This window comes from Cetorhinus maximus, chromosome 9 (assembly GCF_964194155.1).
Source record: "Cetorhinus maximus chromosome 9, sCetMax3.hap1.1, whole genome shotgun sequence".
NCBI lineage: Eukaryota > Metazoa > Chordata > Chondrichthyes > Lamniformes > Cetorhinidae > Cetorhinus > Cetorhinus maximus.
In genome coordinates, this window is record NC_135887.1 from 36,702,095 (window position 1) to 36,710,824 (window position 8,730).

Genomic DNA, 8,730 nt, shown 5'->3' on the forward strand with positions numbered 1-8,730 from the left:
CCATGGTCAGACATTGGTCTCTATTTCTCAGGTCAAATTCAGTTGCAGAATGACTGCACCAGTTGCAGCTACTACACACTCACTCTTTATTGGTGCAGGTCATCAACGAAGCAGATGTTAAAAATTTGGAATAAAAAGGTACAAAGCTGCAAGTACTCAGCAGGTCAAGCTGTGGATAAAAACAGATTTCAAGTCAATGATCTTTGGTCAGAAATGGGCTTAATGTAGTGCAGACTAGCTTTAAGATTTGCAAGCTGCTAATGATATTGGGCCTCCTTCTGATGTGTGCAGCAAATGAACAGCTCAGGAAGCACTGGTTACATGCAGAAATGATTATAATTAGCAGGCAGCACAAAGTTGGCTTGCTGCTTGTATTCTTCTCATGGGCATGGAGTAATTGTAGATTGTGATCCCTGTGCCCAATTTCAGGGTCTAAACAACTTCTAGCCCAGGGTCTTTTAATATATAGCTTGACGCGGAGATAGCTTTCCTATTCTTTCTGTTACACATCTTCTCAATTTGCTAAAGTGTTTTTTTGGCTAACACTTCACCAGGCTGAGGAGTTGGGAGCCAGTGTCAATGCTTAGCTGCTTGGATGGGATATCGCACGCTGCAACACTTCTGTTTCGGTCAGAGTCAAAACAAAGCCTATATTATTAGACATATTGCTAATCAGATATAACAACTTTCTGCTGGAGGCCATTCCCATTAGGCTGGTCATTCAGCCAAGTTTTAGTTGAGCTTTATGTTTCTTTCAAGAAAACAAAACCCACTTAAATGCAACCATGTTGTAGTCAAATATACCAATTGTTCAGAATTACAAAACTGATCAGTGGAGCTAGTCAAAGTAAGTTTCGTATTACAGAGTGAACAAACTGGGTGAGGCCTTTTGTAACTGCTAGAAAGTGCAAGCAGCCATAATTTTTTTTTCATTTCCAAGCCTGATCGTGAAGGAGGCAATTTATGTCAGACTGCAAATTATGGTAAAACTTTTTAAAACATACCTTGTTGGTTACAGGCTTATAAGAAAGCCTAAGTTGCATGTGGACCTTGTTTTCCTAAGGGCAAACCAATCTTGCAGCAAGGGCCTCAAACACATGTTAGGTCCCTAATTTGCATATGTAAAGTCCTAACTTTTGTTTCAGGTATGGACATTGCATGCTAATCTTTCAGCTCTCACCTACAGCTTGTAATAAGCATGCATTTATTGCTCATATCTGAGGCTTAGAAGAGAATTTAGCATCTGAAGAATGGGTGGTGCGCAGAGGAATTTATAAGCCCGTGAATTTTGGTATTCTAGCTAATTGCACTGACTTTAAGCTGAAAAAATAAAGCTGTGGATTAACATCACATTCTCACTGGTGCGCCATTTAATGTATTGATTCTGGCAACAGATGCAAGTGAATAACAGATTATTGTTAGAAGTCATTGCATAAAAAACATGCTAAATTCATTCAGTAGTGACATCATGATTTCTTAGTGAGGTCATTAGTATTGATTAATGGCCTATGCTTGTCCGGAAATATTGCTAAAGCCGTAACTACCTTGGTAGTTAATAAATGCTGCACATTATGTAGAGATGTTTCCCTGCATTGATCTAGTTATGGCTGATGATACTGGCATATATAAATCCACACCGGCACACAGCACAATTTTCTCTTACAGATATCTGCATCCCCGTGTTCTCCCTTAGAAACAGATTTATATCAATTTGGCAAATCAATTTTCTTTGAGAAACCTAATTCAAACCTGGTTGTTTTTGCATTTGGCTTAAAATGTGGAAATATTTCAAGTTCAGTTTCCCTGGCATCATGAGCAACCTGTCCCTCTGAACCCGCCAAGTATAGTGAAAAGAACTACAATATATCATGACAAACATTACACTGCCATTGGTCCAGCCCCAGGCAGAAAATCAATGTTCCAAGCCAAAGGTTTGGGCCCAGATTTATTTTGTCACTGTCACAGCATGTGGTAGCCATCACTACAACGCTAGCCAAAACTGCATTGTCATTGCACCAAGTTCAGACTGAGACACACCCTTACAATCTCTTCTCCAAATACAGTATGCAACAGCTATCACTAGGCTCAGACACATACTGCTATTGTCCTGACTTAAAATCAAGCTAAGCCAACTTTCCAATGTTCAAAAATAAATTTCACATGGACTGGGCCCACAGGCTTTTTCCGTTCCATGCCAGTATTCCAGAAACAGACTGTTACAAATTGTAGGCTTGCTCTAGATATTCTGACATGTTCAACAGCACCAGTCACTACCATGAGAGGAACCCACATTACTAATGATCAGGACCTGCAATATCCACTATCTAGGTACATAACAGATGGACTTGATACAAAACAAGGTCCTTGTATGTCCTCACCCATAGCCCTTTATGTTTCCTCCTATCTCTCAGATAAGCATTCTAGTGAGAAAAAAACCAACACTTTTAAATTACCTTACATGAAAAGCTGAATGAACAGAATGCTATCTTCTAGTAAATATACTTATTTAATATCTCTCATCATACCATGGAAAAATACCCTTGTAAGCTAAATTCAGTTTATAGGCTTAAACCACTGAATAAACCACCACTAACCTTTTATGTTGCTGTTGTAGATTGTCCGAATCATACTATTAATGATAAAGTTGATCTGCAGACACTTCTTGGGTGTAAACATTAAGTTAATTTACAATATACTCAGCGGCAACTACACGTGTGCTTTCAACTCCAACTCTATCTCTACACTGTGGAGAGAAAGACAGAGTCAATGTTTCGAGTCCAGATGAATCTTCTCCAGAACTAAAGAGAAGTAGAAATGTGGTGAAATATATACTGTTTAAGGGGGGGGGTGGGTGGGACAGGTAAAGCTGCTGTCAGACCTGCTGAGTTTTTCCATCAATTTTTATTTTTGTTTCAGATTTCCAGCATCCGCAGTATTTTGTTTTATCTATCTCTGCACTGACTGCTGAGGTAGCCCACACTACTCTCCTATTGGTTACTACAGATCATGTGACCTTCCTTAACAAGTATTATTCTTAAAGGTACATTGCACACTAAATGAAACCATAATTACTACAGTTGCGCAATGCACGTCCCAACCTAGAGTCACTCATAGCCTTCCTCTAGTTAGAGAGCGCTACTCTCCCTGTTCCTGTCTCAAAACTTGTTACAGACTGCATTTTATTCAGAGACAGAGAAAGGAAACCAAAAGCTTAACATTTGCTTTCCCCAACAGTCTGTCAAGGAATGGATCATTGAGCTACTAATCGTAGCTACTTTCTCCATTGATGATCCTGCCCAAACCTTTGGTATGCATAATATTTACATAGTCTGCCTAGCTAAATTTTCTGGAGTGTTCGTGAATTAAACCAAATCAATATTAGAGATATGATCCATTTCTGAAACGTACTAACGATACTACTATTGTCTCAGATTGATATAGCATTATGAGTACACAAGATTCTGTTGAATATCTTTAACAAAAGCAAAATACTGCATATTTTCTGGAAATCTGAAATTGAAACCCAAAATACTAGAAACATTTACCTGTTGACTGCTTTCAGCATTTTCCATTTTTATTTCTGCTGAATACTTGTTACCCAGCTAGGGGCTTGAATCAACAACCTGAATAATGTGCGTTTCTTCGAGGGTTATCAAATTTAATTTCACAGTAATATCATAAGTTAACTAAAAAAACTCCCGAACTGATAAAAACCTTGAAACCTGACACAAATCCATGCCAAACTACCTCAGAACAAGAGATGGACTCACACAGGCCTAAAGCAAATAACATAGTGCTAGACCTGGATCAAGGCACATGACCTTTCTACGAGTACTGTCCAGACATATCATAAAGGTTTTTTTTGTGCATTCACAGGAAGTGGGCTTGAATGACTAGGCCAGTATTTGTTGCCCATCCTAACTGCCCTTGAGAAGGTTGTGGTTAAGCACTTTCTTGAACTGCTGCAGTCCATGTGGTATAGGTACACCCAAAGTTAGTGAGGGAGTTTCACAGATTTGACCCAGCAACAGTGAATGAATGGAGATATAGGGCGGAAACATTCCAGATTTGCACTAAGTACGGTAGTGGACGGGTAAAACAACGTTTTATCCGTTGGCTGCAATGGTGGCTTTTCACGCCGTATCGTCCCAAACCAGCCGCATTAATTATGCATTCCTGGGAAACACACTGTTTCCAAGGTGGGCAGGCTCTCATTTGCCCTCCACGCCATCACCTCACCACACCATCACCCGGGCACCATATTTAAAATGCAGCTACACAAACACCTAAGTGCTTCCAATCCAGGACTGCTGCAAGTAAGACATGCCCCTGAAAGGCAAAAAGACTGCAGCCCCCACGTTCAATGATTCATCCCTCTGGACAGTTTGGACACAGTGGAAGGCCACCGTGATGTCCTCTACCCCTGCTCTGGCTGCATGATGGGCAGAAAACTCACCAATCTGGCTTTGGAGGTGGTGGCAGTGGTGGTCAGCGCTAACACCTGCAAAAGACAACAGCCACCCGGTGCCGCAAGAGGCTGAATGATCTTCTTCGTTCCACCAGGGTAACACTCCCAACTCACAGACAAACCCACACACATCCAGAGGGCCCTCACTAACTGCCAGTTCAAGAGACATCACCATTCATTCTCTCATACAAACCTTCATTGTCCTCATCCCGTCCATGGGACCACTCACGACCCACACAATGCCAGGCATACTTATCATCTAGCCTGGCAGTCATCCTGCTTATACTCTCTCCATCTCTATTTACGCAGGACAAGCTGGCACCCAACAAGAGGGAGAGGTCGCTTATCGGTGGAGGAATGCCTGAAATCAAGGTCCTCACAGACTTTGAAAACAGAGCCATCCAGGTGGCCGGTGAGGATCTGGACCGTTCCTGTGCTGACGGTGTGGTCGCAGTGCTCTACCAAGTGAGGATCCAGCAGTGCAACATCCATCAGACAACCATGCTGTGAGCGATGTGTCCTGTTTCACAGGCTTCTGCCATGCACTATTTATCTCTCCTTGTTTTTGCAGGCACATCTGCCAAACAGCTAATGAAGTCTATGACCCAGGGCCTCCAATCAAGCCCCAAAGGAACCTCTGAAGAGAAATCTGAAGGGGCCCTCCTTGGAGCTCCATCACAGTGCTCACCCACACCCTCGACCAGCGCAGAGACACACACCGCAATGGGACCTAGCTTTAGAGTAACCTTGGGATTACAATCTGGCGAGCATACCACACTTTCTGATCCACAGCAGGTGGTGGCAGGGACTTCCGAGGTGTCTGGCACTCAGAGGACTGCAGGAGGCCAGATATTTGCTGAGCTCGAGTCAGATGAGGAGCCTCTGGACTCGGTCACATTACAGTTGCTGGAGCTTCAAAGGCAAACCCAGGAGCATCAGGAAGGGATGTCTGCTGCACTCGTCAGTTTGCAAGGCATGATGGAGGAGTCTGTCCACCTTCAGGCTGAGGTGATAGCACCAGCGTGCCAATGCACCGAGGATAAGACTGGTAGGATGGCAGCTGCCATGGAGAACTTGGACCAGGATGTCGCTCCTGCACTGCTGTGCGGGCTGAACTCCATCGCTGATGCCATAGCTGCTCTCCAACAGTGAGTACACGAGAAGGGTGCAGGGCAGCTTGGTCTCACTCCAGCTACCCTTTCTCCTCAAGGATGTCAGCCAGGGGCCCTTGGGCACCCACAGAGAGGAGGATCAGCATGTGCACACCCCGGGGCCATCAACCCAGTTAACTCAGGGAGTGTCCAGCCCATCCGAATCCCCTGGTGATCCCAGCAGCTCCAGCTTCACAACTCAAGGAGGGTGCGATTGCCACACAGCAGGTCCCCGAAAGCAGGCGGGGGCCCTCCAGGTCTCGGCACTCCTGGGTATACCTGCCAAGGTTATCACAGACAGGGCATAGCAGTCAGCGGGCTGCCTCCACCTCCGCTGTGGATGTCCAGGGAGCACCAAGACATAGCGGCAGGGTTAGGAAGGTTAAGAAGGTGTAGTTGCACAGCTTGGGCATGGGTGTTAATCACTTGTATATGATGTTTACTATTGTAAATAAACTCCCAAGAATGTCTCCCTGCCTATGGCTCCTTGTTCTGATGAGCAGTGTTCGCAAGATAAAGGCAGGTGTCTCACTGTGCTGTGTGCAGCCTTCAGACCAAAGTGATGGTCCAGCCTCACACTCATTGGACTCATTAGTGATGCCTGCACCTCGATGGTGCTTGTCATTGCTGCCAGAATATAGTGGGCAGGCGCCACAGAGATCTCTCATTCTCTCGGTGTGCTCTCAGTGCCTTAGAGGTGGGGCTGGCCCCCATCTCTTCAGCATCTGTTACACTGTGCCCCTGAAGGGCTCGAGTGCTGAAGGCGGACAAAGGATCAGATGCTTTTAAAGTTTTATGGTTGTGTCTCTATGATATGACCCTGATCACAGAGTGCAAGTGAGCTGCCCTCGGCTAGACAGGAGTCAGAAATTCTCAGAGGCTATGTGAAGATCTATGGAGTGTCCCCATCGCATGCCGTCATCATCCTCCTGCGATCGAGTGACTATTAGGGCCTCCACTGCGTCTCCATAACAGAAACATTATCAGAGAGGGTAAGTGTGCTGCCATAAGCCAGATTGGAATCAAACATTCATAGATGAAATGTGAGGATCTTATTCTGTCTCCTCACTGCATGCCGTCATCATCCTCACCAAATCTGGCAGCAATGAGGGCCTCCCGAGAATGCCTGCCTCGTCTGGAGAGTGCGAGGGCCTCATCATCATCATCGTCACCTTCGAGGACCTCCTCACCCTCATCACCATTGACATCCTCTTCATCGGAGGAGACGTCCAGCTCCTCCATCTCCTCCTCAGCCAGCTCCTCTACCCGTTGCAGTGTCAGGTTGTAAAGGACACAGCAGGTGATGATGATGCATGACTCCCTGTGTGGACTATATTGCAGGGCTCCATCAGATCGGTCCAGGCACCGGAACCTCATTTTCGCCATCCCGATGATTTGCTCCACCAAGTTGCGATTTGCAACATGAGCCCCATTATACATTCATTCTGCTGCAGTTTGAGGCCGCCGCACCATTGTCACCAGCTACATCCTCTGCAGGTAGCCCTTATCCCTGAGGAGCCATCCCTGCCACCTCTGTGGACCCTGGAAGTTGTCAGGGATCTGTGACTGACTGAGAATGTAGGAGTCATGGACACCCCCTGGGAACTATGTGCAGACCTGCAGGATGCATTTGTGGTGGTCTCACACCAGCTGCTATTCAGCGAATGGAATCCCTTGAGATGACATAATTGACTGCCTGTTGAGATGGAGATCTGAGCGCCACGTGAATGCAGTCGATGGCATTCTGCATCTGTAGGAAACCCAAAATCAGGGCAAATGCCATCACTCTTGCATCCTGGCCCTCCAGGTCCTGGGTGAAATGCAAAAAGTTGTGTTCCCCCACGAAGATGGCATCCGTGACCTCAAGTGTCAATATGGGGAGCTAATAGGAGATAATAAGGAAATGAATAAATACTTTGCTTCTGTCTTCACTATAGAAGATTTTTTTAAAATTCCAGTAATAAATGCAAATCAGGAGGTGGAATGGAGAGAGGAACCTGGTGAAATCACAATCATTAGGGAAGTAGTACTGAACAAACTGGTGGAGCTGCGGGCTGACAAGTCTCCAGGTCCTGATGGACTTCATCCGAGGGTCTTAAAAGAGGTGGCTAATGAGGTAGCAGATGCATTATTTTTTCAAAATTTGCTAGATTCTGGGAAGGTTCCAACAGACTGGAAAGTAGCAAATATATCCCCTCTATTCAAGAAGGATGGGAGGCAGGAAACAGGAAACTATAGGCCAGTTAGCTTGATGTCCGTCATGGGGAGGGTGCTAGAATCAATCATTAAGGAGGTTATAGCTAGGCACTTAGAAAAACTCAAGGTAATTGGGAAGAGTCAGCATGGTTTTGTGAATGGGCGATCATGTTTAACCAATCTCTTAGAGTTCTTTGAAGGAATAACGTGAGCAGTGGATAAAGGGGAGCCTGTAGACATACTGTACTTGGATTTCCAGAAGGCATTGATAAAGCGCCACATCAAAGGTAATTGTAGAAAATAAAAGCTCATGGCATAGGGGGTAACATATTAGCATGGATAGAAGATTGGCAGCCTGGCAGAAAACAGAGAGTATGCATAAATGGGCCTTTTTCTGATTTGGCAGGATGTGGTGAGTAGACTCCTGCATGGGTCTGTGCTGGGGCCTCAACTTTTTACAATTTATATCAATGGCTTAGATGAGGGGAGTGAAGGCATGGTAGCTAAATTTGCAGATGACACAAAGATAGTGTAAGGCATTTTGATATTTTGTGTATTTCTGTGAAGCTGTTTCTTTTTAATATGTGTTATCTTTCTACTTATGTCAAAAGGTAACTAGTTGTGAGGTGAACCAATATCCTGAGCTCAGAACTAATTGGCAGGAACATTGAGTGCGGAGGACATCGGATGAAGGGAGAAGATTTTTGACTGACGACATTAGCTCTGAGGTTCATATGGAACGTTTTTAAAAAAATAAAGACTGGACAATGATTCACAGACACAGACGTGTCAGGGCATGCCACTGGGGTGGTGGCTAACCACCAGACACCCTGATTACAGAAACTGACCTTGATAATGGCCTCTCAGGTATGTGTAAATGGCTTTCTTCCTGCCTTACCAAGATACAGAAGTCAC

The 8,730-nt window shown here is 44.9% G+C and overlaps 1 long non-coding RNA gene across 1 annotated transcript; it reads left to right on the forward strand.

Annotated features, from left to right (window-relative positions):
- Positions 1 to 955: 955 nt before the first annotated feature.
- Positions 956 to 8,504, forward strand: LOC144684189 (uncharacterized). Its single transcript, XR_013577439.1, has 3 exons — positions 956 to 983; positions 4,778 to 4,933; positions 8,427 to 8,504. It is a non-coding gene; the product is annotated as an uncharacterized LOC144684189 (long non-coding RNA).
- Positions 8,505 to 8,730: the final 226 nt, after the last annotated feature.